General features: G+C 36.8%; 1 protein-coding gene across 1 annotated transcript in view; it reads left to right on the forward strand.

Moving 5' to 3' along the window:
• The window catches only part of ALKAL2 (ALK and LTK ligand 2), a 43,822-nt gene extending 26,452 nt beyond the window's left edge, over nucleotides 1–17,370 (forward strand). The window contains exon 6 of the mRNA XM_063440891.1: nucleotides 16,624–17,370. The gene's annotated coding sequence lies outside the window, so the exon portion shown is untranslated. The remainder of the gene's footprint in view (nucleotides 1–16,623) is intronic.
• Nucleotides 17,371–21,920: the final 4,550 nt, after the last annotated feature.

Raw genomic sequence — 21,920 nt, forward strand, 5'->3', positions numbered from 1 at the left:
TTTGCAATACCTTTGGTCGTCTACTATTGCAAATGGTATGCCATTATGGGTGTAAATTTATTTCCTGGGCTACTATACAGTCTCAAAGGCAACGTAACCAATCTGGCGAATTTCAATTTCAAATGTAACACGCTATATTTGACCCTGTAACTTCCCAAAACACCATAAAACCTGTACATAGGGGGTACTGTTTTACACGTGAGACTTTGCTGAATACAAATATGTGTATTTTATTGCAGTAAAAGCAAACAGTATTATGACATTGACAGTTAAAATGTCATGAAGAACGAAAAAAATAAAAAAAAATCTTATTTTCTCCCATTTTTTTCATATTAAATTATGTTTCATAGCTAAATATTTGATATTAAATGAAAGCCCTGTTTCCCCTGAATAAAATTATATATAATAAGGGGGGTGCATTTAATATGAAAGAGGTGAATTACGGTTGGACAGACATATAGCGCAAATGCCAGGTTTTGTTTACGTTTTGTTTCGTTCACAACTTGTACATTTGGCTGCGGTGTTAAGGGGTTAATTGAAGAAAATAAAAGTTACGTTTTTTTTTTTTTAAAATACCTTTTGGAGTCCTGGGAGTGCTATCTCTATGCTACTTGGTTTTATATATATATACACATTGGAAAAAAATAAATTGAGCCCAATTTGAGAATGTAGGGTTAAAGTTAATAGAACGTCTAATTCTTTTATATTAGAATATTGCATCTTCTGGAGGCCATATCTTCAGAGAGACAGACAGGGGGGGAAGTCAAAGACAGACTTCTAAAGTGCTATAAAGTCTGCTAAAAAAACAATTAAAAGTAAACTGAAAGTAATCAATATGTATAAAGCCTGTAACCACGACAGGATAGGTGTCACATGATTTCCGAAAAACTAAACATTTTTTTTAGTAGTTAATAAAGTTTACAAAATTGACTTGAATAGTAAAAATAGGTTTCTAAAAACTAAAAGGTTATCTGGAAATAAAGGAAGGAAAATTTCAGTGTACCACCTGGAATTATTTTTTTACGAAGGGATTTATAGTAGTATTGTGCAACACAGTGGTGATGTAGTGTTATATTTATACAATGTGACAATTCAAGGATGCTTGGGACAGACAAACTGATGTCCTGAGAAAACACAATGAAAATAAAGGACACAAGCTTGCTGGATGGGCCAGTGATATTTTATTTAGCACGTGTTTTCTAACTTTTGTACAAAAAATATTTTTTTGCAAAAAAAAAAACCTGTTGGCATAGCGTCAAAAGATAGATAACATGTTATCCGTTAATAGTAACTATACTACATATATTTAGCAGAAATTACCCTACATCCAACTTAACATCACAAAAATACCCACTTATGACTTTTTATGTAGACATTTGTAGAATTTTTGAGATGTCTGCAGCCTGTTCGCATTCATTTCTGCCCCACTATATATAGAAAAAAATATATCTTTCAATTTGTCTTGCATCAACTTTCTAACTATTTTACAGCTTTAGCTTCTCAAAACACAGTGGGGTTCGATTTTCTGACTTTTCTTTTTAGTTTATTTATGTATTTTTTATTATTATACTGAGACAAAGTGTGTAACTTCATTCCATGTAACCTTTTTAGCAATGAAGGGGTTATAAAAGATGTAGTTGAAGAACACCTACGCGCTCTCTTTCAAACCGCATATATCCAATGATCTGACTAATGCTAAATCTGTGTGTGCTTCACAAAACTGGGATCTGCACAGTTATCTGACGTAATAATTGTCAATGCATTTCCAATTAATGCAAAGCCCATAGAGAAAAAAGAACAGGTATAATGTGGATCTCAAATAAGCCACTAGGAATTTTGTAAAATTGCCATTGTGATCTCACTGCAGCACTATTATAAAACAGTGAGGCATTACTTATATTATGGATTGTATGAATCATCATGTAAAATCAGATAATGCACTAGCTGGGATAACTCCACGACTCTGCATTTGTATAGTAAAGTCCACTTAACATTCATCGACATTCCATTCCTGGGGTAGTTGTAGTGTTTTATTGCACTAGGGGAATCATATGGAAATATTCCATACCAACATATTTAAAAAAAAAAAAAATATATATATATATATGTATACTGTGTGTATTTTGTAACATATGTATAAATAAAAATATGTTGTTATAAATTATTCTAAAATACAGCAAGGACAATAACCATTTTTTTGACACAACCCAGTTATAAATTAATATACATATGACAATATTTTGGATATTGTTAAAAGTAAACATAGTATACTTCTATCCAAGCGTATAGCATGTTTTTTTGTTTTTGTTTTGTTTTTTTATGATCATGAAACAACATGGTGGCTAGATTGTAGTCCATGGTTGCTGCTGAGTTCATTGTGTACAATTATTTCTTTAATGTACACAATTTTGTCCGATGCATGATGTGCTCCCAAAGCCATCCCAACGAAGACCAGTTTGATTTCATGAATCCTATCCTCTGGACACCATGAATTACTGTAAGATATGGTAGATCTCCGTCCCAGAGATGAGGTACAAACCATATGGAGAAATAACATACCTTAGGAAAAATATTGTGATTAGATAGCACCAGGGAAATAATACATAATTATGCATAATACTGTTTAAAAGGGGGCTGTCTCTTCTCAAAATATTTTAATATTTTATTTACTTATCCCCTATTTTTAACAAATATATGTTTATAAGGCTTGTAAAATACTGCGGTGTATACTTCTGTCCTGAAACGTAGTGCCTCCATCTTAATTCCATGTCAATTCCTGTTATAAGTTCTGCCATTTTGTGTCCCTCTAAAACAAAAACTTTTGCACCTGGCAGTTAGCATAGAAAACAGAGAAGTAACACAAAGAAAGAGTTTTAAAAAGCGTTTAAAAGATTGCAGCTTGCCTTCCTGTTTTAGTTCAATTTTAGCATTTTGTATGCAATTTTCACATAAGTACAAATGTTCATTTATCGAATAATCCCATTGGTCCTGTGTGTCTAGCCGAATATAAATAAAAAAAAAAAAAAAAAAACTTTATTTTGTTGAACTCTTTTCACTTTTTCCTATTTCATAGTGAAATTAGAAAGATTGCAACGGTAAAATGCTATACTTGATCATTATTATTTTTTCAAGAATATCATCCATTTTCAGGCCAAGTTTTGGTCTCCAATTCATCTGTTTCCCTAATTATAAGCAACCCAAGGTCAAACGGTCATTGACATAAACTATTAAGAAGTTTAATATTAATAATTCTGTTATGGCTCAGTACTGAGTAATGCCATTAATAAGTAATGTCCAAACACTAAATGGAATTCTAAAATGTATGTGGGTTTGAAATTTGTATGCATCATCTGTGATAAATCATGATGTCGTTTGGCTAAATAGTATCACCAAGTACAGTTACATTTAGGGATACTCTCTAAGGCAGGCTTCCCCAAACTCCGACCCCCCAGATGTTGCTAAACTATAACTCCCATAATTCTAAGCCTATCTATTTCATTCATAGAGTCATGGGAGTTGTAGTTCAGCAACATCTGGAGGGCCGGAGTTTGGGGAAGTCTGCTCTAAGACATGATGTTCCATTGGATGCTTCGATTTGAACATTAATGACATTTCTATTATCTTTGACCTTCAATTATTTAAATGGCTAGGAAGGTATACTTTAAAGTTTTAGCAATTATTTACTGTCTGGATTCTTTATATCCTTATTTTACGTTCTAGATAAAACATCCTATTTTGCTGTAAAGGACCAATGTATGTCAACCTATACAATGTATGTTAATAGGAGTGTTAAATATATATCGGGTCATCTGGGTTTCTGTTCTAGATTAAAATTGCATCACTACCATCATATTGCTGGACGGGAAGTATTGTAAATGCCTAAATCTGATTATTTGGACAGCATTTATGTTGGTCTGATTTCCCTTTTAAAGATGTTGTCAAAGTATTTCCACCATGGTTGCCAGGCAACACCACACCCTCTGCTAAACTGGACTGAACACTATTAATTATTAATAGTAATTACCTAAGTAGTATTAACCCCTTTACTTCATTATAACACTCCAGCACATTCTACGCAATACGTTTCCAGTTTTGTATCACTGAATTATTCCAAACTCAATTTTTCGCTAAATAATTTAGTGATGTTAAATAATTGACTTTGCTAACATTAAATATGTACATTATTATTTTAATATTAATATTACACTCTTTTATTAAATATGAGGGCTAAAGGCAAATTACTGAATATTCTTCAGACGCACCTTCTGACATTTTTTTTTTTTTCTGAGTACGGGCTTTTCTCCAAAATGAAATTAAAGGGACACTCTATCCCAAAAGCAGTTTAGTTTCTTGAAATGCTCTATTTGTGAAGAGTGTGCCCTCTTTTTTTTCATTTAAAAAAAGTGCAGATTTCAATTGAAATTGGCATGTTTCTGCACCTGTCGGTCAAGCAGAGAACAGTTTCTGTTACTTCATGGTTGTTTAACTCATTAGAGCTAAGCTCAAAAGAAAGGCAATTACTCAGATCACCTGCTTTGCAAAAAACTTCTCATAAAACTAACTTGTGAAGTCTGTGATTGGACAGACACAAAAGTCTATGCTGGAGATGAAGGGAATGGCTTGCAAAGGCTGCAGACAAGAGAACTGCAGATTTTGCAAGCTGGTTTTAGATATCCCCTCAATGTAAAAAAACATAATTAAAGGAATGTGTGTTTTCGTTTGGGGTCATTCTACTAAACATTTATTTATTTTTTGGCAGTGGTGTGTCCCTTTAAATAAAAAAAGTGCTATATTTATTAACATGTGAAGCACAGGTAGAAGATAACCATAGTGGAATACCATAGTTTCGTTTCGGCATGCAACTACAGGAGATAAAGAACTCATTGGTTCATATCTCCTCATTTATCAAATAAGTTATTACTGCATTCTTGACAGTTCTTCCATGAGCACAGTAACAAATGTGGGAGGTTATTAGCTCATATTTTTCAGGAAATGGGTTCATGGGTTCCACCCTTATTGGCCAAAATATGACATCTAGAATGAAAATAGCCAGGATTCACTTTGTCTTCCGTACCATACTTTATGATGGTTGTCTAGTAACAAGCCCTAAAGTTTTCCAATGGTTGTAATTAACGGAAAAAGCACACATTCCAACCTTATTCTAGCAAGTCATATCTAGCATGTAAGCTCATTGAGCAGGGCCCTCAATCCCTCTGTTCCTGTGCGTCCATTTGTCTGGTTACAATTACGTGTCTGTTAGTCCACCCATTGTACAGCGCTACAGAATTTGCTGGGGCTATATAAATAATAAAATAATAATAATATCCCACTACTACCAAAGAGCCAATGCACTATGTCAGATATACACATAAATCAGGCCTAAATATGAACCTTGAGCTCATTGTGAAGGTCTAGACAATTTGTCTATCACTTGCAATTATCATAATTTATTTTCTCATCTAAATGAAATGATAATAAGATACTTGAGAGCAGGTAGTTCTGGAAAGGGAGAGCTGTCCCAGAGCCAGGGGCACCTCCAGAGCCCCAGTTTAGAAGACTCATTAATTAATGTTGTGTCAGATTTTACATTTAAATGGACACATACATTTGCACAGACACACACAAACCTAGATACTGTGATAAACACCAACTCCTAGATCCACACATACATATGATCAAAGACAAATATATTCACCCAGGCAGAGACAACCACACAGACATATTCAACCACACAGAGATACACAGATTCATATATAAAACATAGCTGCAGGCATTTGATGGAGAGGTCATTCATTCTGGCCATTTTGCTAGCCAGACATAAATGTGCCCGACTTCTCAGGGGGAACATTTACACTGAGGCTCCTCCTTGGATCCTCAGATGCCAGGAATATGGCCAAAGTCTTCTCTTGTCTTCACAAGTGTTCCCTAACTCTTCTTTACTCATGCAAGGAGAGGTGGAGCTTGGCTGAATCTTGGGCAAAACCTGGATATATTTGAGTATCTAAATATTGAATATACTAATCTTACAAAAGTTTAAATAATAATTAAAGGTTCCCATGTGTCTGAAATTTCTTTTTAAAGCTCCCCAGTTAGTGGAGAAAGGCTCAGGTAATGAGACGATGGTGTGATGCATTACTTTGCAAACATGTCATCATGGAGAGGTAGCAGGCATGTAATCAATTGCTTCTTTGATTAATTAGACTAGAGGTTAAGAGCAGGGCCGGACTGGGAATTAAAAGCAGCCCTGGAAAAAAATTATTTACCAGCCCCATAATGCGTCGCACCAGCATAGTGTGCAGATACAGAGTTAGAAAAGATAACTTAAAATTAAAATTATTACTCCAACGTGAAAAAAAGCACATATAGGCTTAAAAAAAAAAAGAGTGCAGATTTATTTTAAGCAGACGTGCCTTTGCATATAACCAATGTTTCAGTCCAACTACCATGACATATTAAGGAAAGCTTGGTAATGGGACTGAAATGGTGAATGTATGTAGGGCACAACTGTAAAAAATTACGTTATCTTGTTTATTTTGAAGTCCTGTGGGTGCACTCTTCACTTTAAATATGTTATTCTGCTGGAGTATGCACCTAGAAACAAGACTGGGCCAATATCTGCTCATTACATATGGTACATATTAATGACATTTCTTAGTGTATTATGCATATATAAATGTACATTAATATATGTGTAAATATTATAGGCATAATTATATATATATATATATATATATAAAATCAGGGGCGGATCCAGAGCCTGATCTCAGGAGGGGCACCTATAGATTATTTAAAGAAATAATCCATGCACAATAACCACTACAGCTCTGTGTAGTGGTTATGGTGCCAGGAGTGCCGGGACCCGCTCCCAGAGTAAATAGTCAAACCGTTTAAGTACAGTTTGACAACTTACCTGGGGTCTGCTGGGATATGGAGCTGTAGTAGGGTATAGGAGCAGTGGTGCAATGTGTGAGGGGTGCAATGTGTGTGAAAGGTTCAGTGTGTAGGGTGTGTGGGGCAATGTGTGTATGGGTGGCTGTGTGTGTGTGTAGGGCAATGCGTGTATGGGGGTCTGTGTGTGTGTATGGGGGGCAGTGTGTGAATGTGTATGTTGTGTGTGTGTGTGTGTGGGCAGTGTTTGTATGGGGCTAGAGTTCACTCTCACCACTGGGACCACCAGGAATCCCTGGTGGTCGCAGTGGTGAGAGTGAACTCTAGCCCGTAGCTCCAGGGCTAGAGTTTCCCTGTGGCACTCTCCCTCCCCCTCGGTCTCTCTCTATTCGCCCCTCTTTCTCCCCTTGTGTCTCACTCTCCCCCCTCTGTCTCTTTCTCCCTCCTTTCCCTGTGGCACTCTCCCTCCCCCTCTGTCTCTCTCTATTCGCCCCTTGTTCTCCCCTTGTGTCTCACTCTCCCCCCTCTCCCTGTGGCACTCCCCCCCTCTGTCTCTCTCTCTATTCACCCCCTCATCCCCTCTGTCTCTCTCTCTATTCACCCCCCCATCCCCGCTGTCTCTCTCTCTATTCACCCCCCATCCCCTCTGTCTCTCTCTCTATTCACCCCCCATCCCCTCTGTCTCGCTCTCTATTCACCCCCCATTCCCTCTGTCTCTCTCTCTATTCACCCTCCCATCCCCTCTGTCTCTCTCTCTATTCACCCCCATCCCCCCTGTCTCTCTCTATTCACCCCCCCAACCCCTCTGTCTCTCTATTCACCACCCCCATCCCCTCTGTCTCTCTCTCTATTCACCCCCCCTCTGTCCTTTTAATGTCTGAGGACACTATATGGCATTACACCTGCACTCAAGATCTCAAGATACTGTCCCTTTCAGTGGATGAGCCTACAGTCCACAGAATATTCAGGTTCCATGTTGGGTGATAAAACTGTACTGCTATATTAGTTCTACTACATTACATTAAACACCAGAGACTGGTCAATTAGAAACCACATTTCTGACTATGGCTGCTTAATTCTTGCACTTGATTTTCAGTGCCTCACAATTCACTGTTTAGTAAATGAACACCTCTATTAAATATCACAGTATCCTTTTAAAAACACCATATCAAAAAGGTGCTCCATTGTGACTGTATATTTTAAAACACTACTGTTAGATATGTATTTACTAAACAGTGAAATGTGCTGAATGAGAAGTTTCCTCTGTTGCAAGTAACAAGCATCCAGACTCCCAGGTCCTGTGGAAAGCTGTGAAAGCTGTATACAGATCTCACTCAACCCAAGGGCAATCATGGATACTGAGCAGCAAATGGCCACTTTGAAAGCCCTGAATTAGACAAGGAAAATAAGATTTTTAGAGCAGACACAGATACCCCCCCCCCCCCCCCCCCCCCACACCCACCTTAGAGGAGTCAGGGGGCCGGCCGCGTTCCACACTGCAGCCTCGCCGGTCCGGCTGCACTCCTACTGCTGAGGGCTGAAGGGGGAGGGAGCATATCTCTACCATGCTCCCTCGCGGTTCCCACAATCCCCAGCAGCATCCGTGCTGTGAATTGTGGGAACCGCGAGGGAGCATAGTAAAGACATGCTCCCTCCCCCTTCAGTCCTCAGCAGTAGGAGTGCAGCCGGACCGGCGAGGCTGCAGTGTGGAACGCGGCCGCCGCCCCCCCTCTGAGTGTGCCACCGGACCGGCCACCCGGTGGCACATACTTGCGCAGCCCCCAGATGCCGCGGCCCACCGGGAAATTTCCCGGTATCCCGGTGGGCCAGTCCGGCCCTGGTTAAGAGCAGTGATGTGCAATTCAGAGTTACTGAGCACTTTCAAATTAACCAAGAAGAAAAGTGAATAAGAAACAATGTATATCATGTAATTATGCAAATTTAATCTTTCAACATATATTTTTTTCATAGGTAGGGAAATTATCATTTCCTATGAAGCAGAGCATTATCTTATTAGCCATACTTTTTATATACAAGAATTTTATCTTGGGTATTTCATATTATAGTCCTTTACAGCTATTGTTTCCTGTAGAGAAAAGGATAGTTATAGGTTTGTTTGTTTTTTAAAAATTAATGTTTAAAAATTCTATATATTTTCTTTTGTAAAATATATTAAAATTGTTTTCCTATTTTGCAATGCAAACTAGGGATGTGCTTGAAAAGTGAGTGTAATTGAAGACTTGGAGGACTTCAAAGGTTTCTAGCAAAAGGAGATTATAAACAAACAGCAAAACAGTGCTCTGACAAATGCAAACTTGAACAAAGTTAAACTTTCAGTTTGAGTGCAACAGCACCACAGCATGCTAGTGGCCCTGAGAGGTACTGCACCAGTCTAAAAAAAACGTGAGATTTCCCATGGAATTACTGCACATACAATAGTCAAAATGAAGGCATAGCTGACTTAAGGAACTTTTCCAATTTTGGCTATTTGAAATCCACTCTGAATTCATTTTGAATTCCCAGCAATTCTCACTTTAGCAAATAACCCAGATACATTTTGTAACTATTATAGTACATGATCATGAATTTATTTTTGTATTCCAATGCATTTAGAGTGCCAGAGATAGCGTGTTCTTTTCACTCTATTTGCTGTGGAATGTAAGTTTCACCACGCTCACTAAAACACTGACAGGGATATTTACTAAAGTTAGAATTGTTGTGAATTCAAAAAATAACATATATATAAAAAAAAAAAAACCTTAAATGAACGCATGACCCATTTCCCATTCAGAGTTAATTCCTGTGTGGTTTTTATGCAGACAATGTAATTAGCCAACATCATTTTATTTTGAATCGTTTACTCCCTACATGAGATTATTATTTCTTTTTGTTTGATATACTGGAATTTACATTAATCAATAGCTTTTTCCACTACTACCAAAGAGCCAATGCACTATGTCAGATATACACCTAGATCAGGCCTAAATATGAACCTTGAGCTCATTGTGAAGGTCTAGGCAATTTGTTTTCACCCCTTCAGCAAAATGGGATGGGTGGTGGGAGGGAGAGGGGACCTGCAGTACCAGGAAAACTATGTGTTTTCCTGGCACTGGAGTGTCTCTTTAATAGTGAACACATGGGATGGGTGGCAGCACTGTAACATAGCTGTGTGATACAAAAGCAAATACAAATACACAAAAATAGTCAAACCCCCACTAGTTCTGGGTGACAGCAATGGCCTCGACGTGGTACGTGGGCTTACATCTAATGGTCACTAGAGTGGAGTGGACTATTTGGGAAAGTGTCTTTGGCACCACATTTCATCTATGATGAAGAAGAGAAACTTAAAGGAAAACAATTAAAATATATATTTAAACATTAACTTTAAAACACTATTAAACGTACCTTTTTGCAGCATTGCAGTAACCTCCTCAGTGCAGCTGATACTCCTCTGTTGAGTACATCAAGATTGGTGAAATGTGTCCAATCAAATACTTATAGAGAAGTGATCCACCAATCTAACGTTTCTTTTGATGGAGGAAAATTGAATCCAAAACTTATCTTAGAGAAGCATTAGATTTGCACAGCATTAACGATCTGCAAACATTGCATGCTGATATTGCATGTTAGATAGTTTCAGTACTTGACTCTATATTAGTGCGAAGCCAGATCTGACACTGTGACACCAGGTAAACGTAGAAATTGCAAAACGCAAGAACTAGACTTCTGTACTGCGGAAAAATTAGTTTTCTCCTAACCGCTTCGTCTAAAGATAAAAAAAAAGAATTTCCGTGTTGTACTTCAGCTTGTACGAATATCATTCACCGAATAGAATCCAGAAGAAAAGTTTGGGCAAACCGGAATAAGTGGGGAGAAAAGCATCTACTAGTGAGCTGTAGTGGTGAATTGGCCGTAATGATACGTAACGTAGTTATGAATTGAAATCATAATGGCAAAAGTAAGGCTAAAATATTTAAGTTAACCAACGCTGTTTTTATAATGAAGTTCGAGGATCTCTCCATATCTTGAAATTTAGCCTTAATCTTGCTCGTCAGATACCAGTTGGTAACATTTTGGAATTTGGTGAATAAACCTGTTAGTATTTTATGAGGGTGTACGGTTTCACAAAAAAAATATTCAGAGGCAGTGCTTTATTTTTCATGGAAGAAGGTTGGCCAAACAAAAATTTGCCGATTACATGGACTGTTTATTAAAAATTGCAATTATTTCAAAGTATGACTAATATGTGAGAAATAGCAAGGCCGAGAAGTACAAACATCTAACATCTTCCGTAACGCATAAAGAATGGTTTCACTGTCAGTTAATGGTGTGTGTAAGGTTTTCAAGGAAATTTAGCCATTTTGGAGGGTTTGGGGAGAAAAACAATTAATTAAATAATTTTGACTTCGACAGCCTGGGTATACACATGGTAGAAAGGGGAGGGTAAACTATGTTCCTGCCTTAGTGCAGGTGGGTCAATCTAGGTTACTGCACTATTTAGTCACCCTTGCAAATGAGTGTGCATGTCAGTGACAAAATCAACATGCTAATCAGTTCTGCTGATAACACAGATTTCCTGTATCACATTTATCTTACCGATTGAGAAACTGCATTAGATAGAAGTTAAAGGAACACTATAGTCACCTAAATTACTTGAGCTAAATAAAGCAGTTTTAGTGTACAGATCATTCCCCTGCAATTTCACTGCTCAATTCACTGTCATTTAGGAGTTAAATCACTTTGTTTCTGTTTATGCAGCCCTAGCCACACCTCCCCTGGCTATGATTGACAGAGCCTGCATGAACAAAAAAAACTGGTTTCACTTTCAAACAGATGTAATTTACCTTAAATAATTGTATCTCAATCTCTAAATTGAACTTTAATCACATACAGGAGGCTCTTGCAAGCTATTAACATAGCAGGGGATGAGAAAATCTTAATTAAACAGAACTTGCAATAAAGAAAGCCTAAATAGGGCTCTCTTTACAGGAAGTGTTTATGGATGGCTGTGCAAGTCACATGCAGGGAGGTGTGACTAAGGTTCATAAACAAAGGGATTTAACTCCTAAATGGCAGAGGATTGAGCAGAGAGGCTGCAGGGGCATGTTCTATACACCAAAACTGCTTCATTAAGCTAAAGTTGTTCAGGTGACTATAGTGTCCCTTGAATTAATGCAATAGTTTTCATTAGTAATCAGGTTTTTCAAGCAGGTCGTTCTCAAGTACTGTGATTATACTATATTTATTAATGCAAACATTTGGCAATTATGGAACAAATTTGTTAATCATCGTGCAAACCAGGCAGTAGTTACAATAATCGGTGCAAAGTTTGCGCTTTGTGGAATATTCACTAAACAGTGAATTGTCGTGAATTTAAAACCAAATTACAAAAGCCAGGCAAAAAGTGCTGCTTTGAAAAAAATCCTCTAACTACACATCGCTAATCACGGCTTGGCTATTTCAAGCTTAAATAGTTAAATTCAGTTTTCAATTTACTATAATTTTCTGTTTAGTGTATAAACCCATGTGGCACAGAATTGTGTTTGTTACAACTTGAGAAATGTGTCCTGTGTTGTATATAGCCTTGTTCTCTATCAATAAAATTAAATTAAAAATCAAAACATGATACCCCTATCCAAATTTAGCTTGTTCTCAAAAGTTGCCAGGCTTTCAAAAGTCTGAACAAAGAGAAACATTTGGAAATGTTCGACCCAAATTTCATTACATAGCTTTGAATCCCATTTAAAAATAAACACACATGTAAACAATATACTACACAATTAAAATGCATGTTTTATTGATACTGCTAGACTGTGCCAGTATCAAAACATATAGCAAAAGCACTACATATTGAATATGAACTCAGCAGCTCTAATACATATTTTGCCAAACTGGTGTATATTTTAATGAGCAGATGTTCAAATCAGGATTAAACTCTGAATAAAATGTAAAGTTGACAGTATTGATCAATTTGATGGATTGGCATGCAATAAAGTATTATTTGCCTTTCAAATATTGGCTCAGAGTAACTTTGTTTTTTCTTCCGTATTTCTTAAATAACATAGGATTTCTGACTTTAGTTAGCAGGCAACATATTCAAATTTATGTTTACATGGCAAGTCTTCTCCTCCTGTACATTACATGATAATAATAAACGGAACACTCCCAGCACTGTAGCCACTGAAACCCCCTGTAGTGATTATAGTGCCATGTTGCCATATTACATTAAGTTGTCAAACCATTTCAGAATGCTTTGATAACTTACCTGGATCGCGCCTGGTGCCTTCCAGTGAACTAACTTCTCGGGCAAGTGAGCGATGCTTTGCACCACTGTGCTTAACTCAGTGGCTGAGCTTCCTACTGTAATGAAGGTGGTAGCAGATGATGGGCAGACCCCAGATAAGTTACTTAGTCTACTTAGTACACTATAACCACTACATCAAAATTATAAAAAAAAAATATAATATAATATATAATATTAAAATAAACTTAGAGACATTGTGTATATGTATATATATGTGTACATATATATATATATATATATACACAGTATATATTTTTTAATTACTAACTGTTTAAAACTTTATTAAACTTTCTAAAAGGCACTAGGCGGACAGCCTGTCATTCCAGGCAGGCCCCCTGCAGGCACTGCTGTGGATATCTATTCCGTTCATGTGGTCGCGACGTCATCGCGATCACATGGCCTGGGAGGGCTGGATGAGCCGCAGGGGGACTCCCTGGCCAGATGCCAGGTAAGTCCCCCCACTGCGATCGTCGGAGTCGTACCGCCAGCGATCAGGTAAGTGGGAAGGACAGCGTAGATGTACTATGCCGCCCGCCAGCGTTTAGGATGGGTCCCCAAGGATGGCATAGTATGCCGGCCGTTCTTAATGGGTTAATGCCCCTTTGTATATATGACATTACCTTATTGACCTCAGTAACTCCTGATTGACACTAGATATTGTTACCTAGTTTGTTGTCTATAACGATTACTAAATCTTTCTTATGTGTTTTCTCTAACTCAATGCCATTTAAGATGTAAGTTCTTTGTGCATTCTCCACCCCAACGTTCATAACTTTGCATTTATCTAGATTAAATTCCATTATTCGAAATTGAAAAAAGATTGGCATACCTTGCATTTTACGTACATTTCAGCTTGTATTTGAGAATTACTACATTGCACTTAGGATAGGAGATAAAATAAAATTACAGACTATACTGTGTACCTTAACTTACAATATTGCAAATATAATTTTCAATATAGCATACCCCTAAATACCATTTTTGTAACATACAGTTAGTGCTACTAAAATAGATACACACAGTTGGTCAAATGACACATACTCTGTAGGGATTTGTAGGGAAAGTGTTTACCTTGTTTTTTTTTTTTTTTTTTTTTTTTTTTTACAAATGCAGTTACCAAGACCTGTAATTTTTAATGTACAAGGCATTGCAGGCTGTTATTACATGGTGCAAAAATAGTGGATAGTATAATTTAATTTTTGATTAGATAGTTTACAGCCATACAGTGTAATAGTAAGACAACACATAAGATGAACAATCTATTTTTGTAAATAATATTGAGTACAAAAAGTCAGTGTCAGGCATCCTAGTAATAAGAGAGATGGGTCAGCAAATTGACATCTATCTAACAACAGGTCATGAATTGTGTGAGTGTTCCGGGCTTAACCTAAGAGGGTCAGGCAGTCAGAAACAAAACTAAGCACATGACGCAATGTAGGAAAGGGGCTATTGTAGCTACTGGTTTTAATGTAATGTAATGGGGCACTTACAACAATTTGTCAGGGTTATTTACTAAAGTGAGAATTCAAAGGGAATTTTAAATTCAAGATAAAAGTAGCCAAATTGGAAACCTCCTTTAAGCCAGATATTCTTCCATTTGGCTACTTTGGCCTTAACTTTGAAATGCACTTTGAATTCTCACTTTAGTGGAAAAACCCTGTAAATATTTTAGACTTGTGCATTTGTTTTTGACCGAATTGCAATTCACCTAAATTTAGGACAATCAGCTGACCGTCCACATTCCATAACTCAGAAGCGCCATATGGACGTATACCAGAAGAAATGAATGAGCATGTTCGTTTGTTTTGTGATTTGGTGTGTCATCCATTGCACCAAAAAAGAGATGATTGATGGAAAAAAAAGATGTGATTATCAAAGCTGAACTTATTCACAGATCAAGTGAGAATTGACCGGTAGGCAGCGAAAAGGAGGAGCTGCATATTTGTATATAATATATTTAAGAAATATATACTATATCAAAATATTAATACAGATTTTTAACTACTGTTGACTACTTCTTTTAACTTGATCTGTGACCCAAACGGTGGGAAAAGTATCCTATCAGTGTACTGCAAAATGTTTACATAATATTTAGATGAAAGGAACATTATAGGATCATGTATACTTGTTTGTGTTAAAACCACCACCATCTAGCTCTGTAAGGACAGAGTCTGCAAAAAAGGATGAATGAAGGAATGCTGGCAATGTCTCAATGATGTTTATTATTTTTTTTTAAATATTCAGGGAAAGAAGCAGAGGGTCAAATTAACTGACATAGAAATTATGTATAGCTGGGCTCAGAATTCCAAGGTCTGGGCTGCAAACCTCCTACTGCAATGTGACCACTGGCCCCCATATGACTTGCATACTCCATATTTGTAATTTTCTCTGCTATTCCAATAGAAAAGCATCAAAGGCTCAGGAAGTCAAAAAATGAAAGTACACTTTTTTAGTTATATTATTATTATTAGTTATGTAGCAAGAACGTATTCGGCAGCACTTTACAATATTATAAAAGGGGGATATTTCACTATAAATGAGACAATTACAAAATGATACAGGAACAATAGGTAAATGAAGACCCGGCTCAAACAAGCATACAGTATAAAGGTTATATCAACAACATACTCCTGTACAAGACCATGTGGGGTAAGGTACACTTGCCATTACTGAATTTCAATCACCAATGGCTAGTGCGGTTTGTAAATGTTGAACTCCCTGTATAATCATAAAACGTGTCGTATTTAGTTTGTACATCTTCAAATGAAGCATTTTACAGAATAAGGTGGTGGTGTTAATATTCTGATTGCCAGTGACCATGATTTGAAATCCAGATGTATTCTGATTGCCAGAAAGCATTGAGCAGCCTCTCAGGATAGTGTTTAGACTAGTTCGTTTATCATTCTGTCTTAAAATTGCATTATAACAAGCAACCTCATATATTTTACTTACATATTGAACTTATTTTAATATGTAACATATAATTTAAATGTTATAATATTTGAACAATAATATCCACATAAACAGCCCCTCGGGACTTGTTTGCTCAAATCCTATCTCACATTGCATCAAAAATAATATCCCTTTAGAAATGTCTGTATTAACCAAACCTAATCCAATGATTCGCCATCATTAATACGTATACTGTTAGCATCAGAGAGAATGACGTCTGTAAAAATTGAATTTTATCATGATTATGAAATGATTGAAGGGAAGAAATGGAAATGTACACCAATTTAGCAAAAAGGAACAATAAAATGTATTTACAAAAGTCTAAAAAGTAAGACAAAAACAGACAACGTCAGTACAATAGGCTAACCGATACGTGACTTTGTGACGTCTCCCTATGTGTTCGCTGTTGGCCTTTTTCAGCCTCGTGACCTAAGTTTCTGAATACACACTCAGTTGTTTTTTTATATTTATTTTTACAGGTCTGAACACAGCAAAGACAATGAACAAAATACCCAAGAACTAATGAAAAGTGCCTTGGAAACAAACAGGGAAAAGTTTAATATGTTTCTAGCATATTCCATTGTGAACAAAAAAAAAGATTTATTTTTACATATTGACAGAATACTATATTCCATAATTCCACTCACATACGTTTTATATGGTGTCTGCTTTAAATGCAAATGGATGTTGCGTGCAAGTGCAATGTAAGTACTACCACTTATTACAACACTTCAGGTTTGATCCATTATGTTGCCAAACTACATAAATGTGGGACCTATCTAAGGATTTGTTGCAATTTATTTGTAATATTTAAGTTCCTTTTTGTGTATCTAAAAGGTATACTAGGTTCTGCTTTGCAACACTGGCTTATGCAACAATAGCAATGTTTCGTTAAAATGATTTTTTTTTAAATCTGACTTCGATATAAGAATCACAGATTTCTCATTGAGTCTAATTCAATGTTTGCATGATAATTGCCTTGTTCATTGTCTGTTCGAGACAATGCAATTTTATGCGGAGAAAAGAGTGCTGCATACAGTTATACATGGTAGCGACATTTGTGAATAAGTGTAATGAAAATACAGGTTTATAAAACAGTTATATTCAGGATAGTGCCATTAGTTTTCTTGTACATTACATGTAAAAAAAACATTCCAACATGTGCAATATGTAAATAAGTGTAAATACGGTATACATAATAAAGTGTTTGGTATATATACATTAAATTGAGTTTTTTTTATTTAATTCTAATACAATAAATTGAGCTTTTTTTTGTTTATTTAACTGTTATACCTCTCTACATTACTGTTCAACACCAACTTTCCAGTTTATTTTATATTACATATTCTCTATTGCTTCTCATATACAAATGGCCTTTCTCAGATTCTTTACACTACTTTTTTTTTTCATTTATCATTCCATATACCACTTTATTCTTTAACGCCATCATTTTATGCACAAAGCAGTAACGGTAAATGCAGACAATTGCTACTTCTTCAAGATTGGTGTTAGAACCGTTACCCTACACTACACTGCTTAAAGGGACACTCCAGTGCCAGGAAAACAATCCATTTTCCTGGCACTGCAGGTCCCCTCTCCCTCCCACCACCCATCCCTGGTTGCTGAAGGGGTCAAAACCCCTTCAGTGACTTACCAGAGGCAGCGACGATGTCCCTCGCCACTGCTTCTTGGTCCGCCCACGCTCCTCCCCATCCCCACGTCATCCGGAGGGGGAGACAGAAGTGGTCTGGGTGCCTGGAGTGTCCCTTTAATTGACATTTCCATCCTGTTACTTATTTTATACTCTGTCATTAGTTTTCATCACCAAAACAGTCCTCATTCTTATATCCATTACACCATGTCATTATATGTATCTGTTTCTTAGCTTTTGTGCTCTTTTGCATCATCATGATGTCTATTTTGATTAGATCACACATACCATTACCTATACCAAAACCCTTCTTACTTGTCTGTGGTAGAGTAGAATGTCAATGTGATGCTTTCTTATCCACCTAATCTGAATGTGAACTTGGAAAATTCCAATAGAAGAATATTTCATATTAAATCAAAAAACATGTTGCTGTAAAAGACTCTATCAATTAATATAGGACTGAGTTAATATTCTGCAGCAGCATTTGTGGTTCTTACGGTTGCTCATCCCTTCTCCAACTCAACTAGGGAAACTTAATTTACATCCTATACACTCTGTCCTTTGTAAAACTCTCAAGGTCTATTGAATGTTTATGTATCATGTCTCATGTCTCATGGGGAATACTCTAAAAGGCATTATCCAGAAACTAATCCAAGATCAAGGTCTAGGTGGCAACACAGGACTGGAAAACACAATGCAAGGTCAGGTAGTAAGGTCATGAATCCAAGTATAACAAATAGTTAAAGTCCAGGAACATTGTACATAAGATGGAATCAAGTGTCAGGGTCATGGTCAATAGGTGGGTGTTATATATATATATATATATATATATATATACACATAGTAAAAATATTAGATGGAGTAGTGCATTGATGGAGAGGTGGAGTGATAAATTACCAGTAGTATCTTCTAATACTTTTGATTAGACTTACAGAATTTTGGAATGTCGAGCTTTTATTTAGGAGATCCTCTTGTTATCAAGTCTCAAGCATTTCTGAACAAAGCAACACATGAATCAAAACGTAGTTGTGAAACAGAGGTTAAAGCAACATAAAAACAGATAGCACACAAGTCTAATAAGGGTAGAAAAAAAAAAAGAGAAAACAGACTGTCTCTCCAAGATGTACAATGACCAGAAAGAGAGAGGAGAAAAAAAAAAGTTAGTACAAGATATATTAATTGAAAAGGGAGAGCCAAGGTGAGGTTTACTTACATGAACCTGTCCCTCGCAGGTACCACCACCCCTTTCTTGGTCTGTTTCTCTTCAGCTAAAGCACTAGGAGTTGACATGACTGCTTTACTCTTGCACATGCGCAAGAGTTCAGCATCCCACTATGAAGGGTCGCGGGATCCTCCACTGGTGACTGTTAGACTCTGTCCTGAATCGAATTTGTCTCTGTATATCTCTTGGCTGGGTTGAAATTCATGTTCCTCATGGCTCCACTAAACTTTCAAATGAATGTAGGAGTGTGTCCTTGTATGAACCCAAAATAATAATCAACACTTGCCATTAAAACATGTTCTGGAAGAAGTCTATACTGTCTATACTTCTGAATCATCTCTCACACCAGACCACTCGGTTTCCCATGCATAATAAATTAATCTTTATTTCCTCTATCATTAGGTTGTCAATGAACAGGTATAATTATCATGTCACCAGTTTTACTTGCGTTAACACCAAGGAGGAATTTTAGTTCCTTCTTTGCCATCCAAGATCAGTCCAATTCAAATTTGTTAACATCACGCTCACATCTTGCAGGGTTATTCACAAGTGAGAATTCAAAGTGAATTTCAAATTTAAGGCCAGAGTAGCTGATGTGAAAGCGTACTTTAGAGAATATTTGCAGTTTGTTTGTTTTGACATTAAATTTGAAATTCCTGTAGAATTCTCACTCTAGTGAATAACTCTGTTAGACTAACATCTCCCTCTACTTTCTGCAGGCCGGGATTGGGGTTAAAAATAGATAAATAAAATCCAGAGATCAGAAATAAGCAGCCTACTAGAGCAAGTACTGCCGTTTTAGAAACATTAATTGTAATCTAATTGTATTAACTGGACATTTCTCTTTTAATGAACACTATAGGCACCCAGACCCAAATACTCCAGATTTGTAATGCTGTACCCAACACAAATAATCATTTTCGATTTCCCAAAAGTAACCAGAAAGGGGAAAAAAAATGTAATTGATTAATTCTTTTCTCTCTTGATGAAATTAAATATCCACCTCAAATTAATTACTTTTAAATTTCTTTATCTCAGTTGTTCAAGATGATAATACACCACAGCTTTACCAATTCTTATACTGTTATCGTGACCCATAGTGTAGAATACTGCACCTTAACCAATAAAATAGGTGTCTGAAAGCAGCTCTTACGAAATTCTGTATTCCAAAGTAGACACTAAAATTACAGTGGATGCTGCTGAAGTCGGTCCCATGACAAGTCATGGTTGTCATTAGGTTTATGTACAGTAGACAAAGAGCAGGTCAGTTTTAACCAAGATATGTTCTAATAAACATTAACTTTGTATTCAAAATGATAATTGGAATAGATTTCATTGCAAATTAGCTCAAGTAGTAAAAAAGATGGTAAGTGGTGTAACGGAGCTCCCTGTAACCCGACTGGGTACCTCCGCCAAGGGCTGCTTCCTAGCTGGAGCAAGAGAAAAACCTCAGCGCCTCTGACCCACCAAGACGCCGTGGCTTGACTGGAGTCCTGGAGCCCCTCATCCTGAAGCAGGCTAGGAGACTAGCTCTATCCACTACCAGGGACTGGACAACACACAGTCCTGGGAGCTCTAGTCCTGGAACAAGCTGGAGCATGGATTGCCCTTTCCCCTCCCAGTAACTAGACAACACATAGTTCTGGGAGTACAACTGGAATATATTTTAATGGGACATGGTACAGCCAATTTATACACAGGCCCCCAGCAGGGGGTCTCCATACAATTACACACAAACTCCTCCCCTGTGCTTGGGAGATAATGGAGTCAGGAACTGTACACACTCAATCTTCTCCCAGGTACAGAAAAGCGTACAATTGTAAAACACCTCAAAAGTACATTTTTAATTTCAAAAGGGGTTCATATATTGTATAGAAGGTCAGACCTTACAACCCAAGTTCCTCTTTAAAGCTGGGACCCCAACAGAGCCACTCTGCAAGGTGTGAGAAGTCACACATAAGTGGCCTGGAAGTCTGGTTTATGTACAAACCAACTCACATCTGCCATGTGTCTTCATTGTCTCTTAGATGAAGGAATCCTTTGATATGTCAATGATCACCAGCTCTCAAGAACAAAACAAAACCCTGTGTTCCAATATCACATCCAAAAGAGACACCAATACCTATCCACAGATTAATATGCAAGGCTCAGTTTCATCATATCTAGAATGGGACAAACACAATCTTCCATTTATCACAATCCCATCAGATGGGTTTTATTGACCCAGGATTTCGATTACATTTACAAAACTGGCTAGAGGTATTTGGTTGAAATTTACACAGCTTAGTAGGGACCATATACAATCTAGGAGTAAGTTTAAGAAAGGTCTCCTGTATGTTAACACAATGAGTAAATTTTCTAAGTAGTTTGAAAGAATTTGTCCATGACTGGAAAGGAATCATTTTCCCTATTTCTTTTTCCCATTCTATGATAGATCTAAATTTTATATCCTGATTCAAAGAATATATAACTTTCCTAGTCTTGGAAAAAATATTTCCTTGTTGGCCCAATAAAAGTTTATCTAAAGGTGACTCATTTAATATTGGGACATTATGAAGAAAATCCAGTATTCTCATATATGCAAATAGTTCTTTGTTAGTGAGACCTGATCTTGATTGGATAATAGACACGTGCAATTAGTTTGAGCTGAAGTGGTCTGGGTGACTATAGTGTCCCTTTAACTTGTAGCATGTATGAGTTAAAGGGATTCTCCAGTGCCAGGAAACCGCAGGACCCTCTCTTTTTTTCTTAATCCTAAAGGATCTTCTAATATAGTTTTTTTTTTTTTAATTCTAGAAGTGTTCTTGATAATATGGGAACAATACAGATTAGCTGCCATAATGGATTTTTTCTTATTCTAATACAGAGATATATTCTTGCATTATGAACAACGGTTTATTGGT

This window comes from Pelobates fuscus, chromosome 2 (genome assembly GCF_036172605.1).
Source record: "Pelobates fuscus isolate aPelFus1 chromosome 2, aPelFus1.pri, whole genome shotgun sequence".
Taxonomy (NCBI): Eukaryota; Metazoa; Chordata; class Amphibia; order Anura; family Pelobatidae; genus Pelobates; species Pelobates fuscus.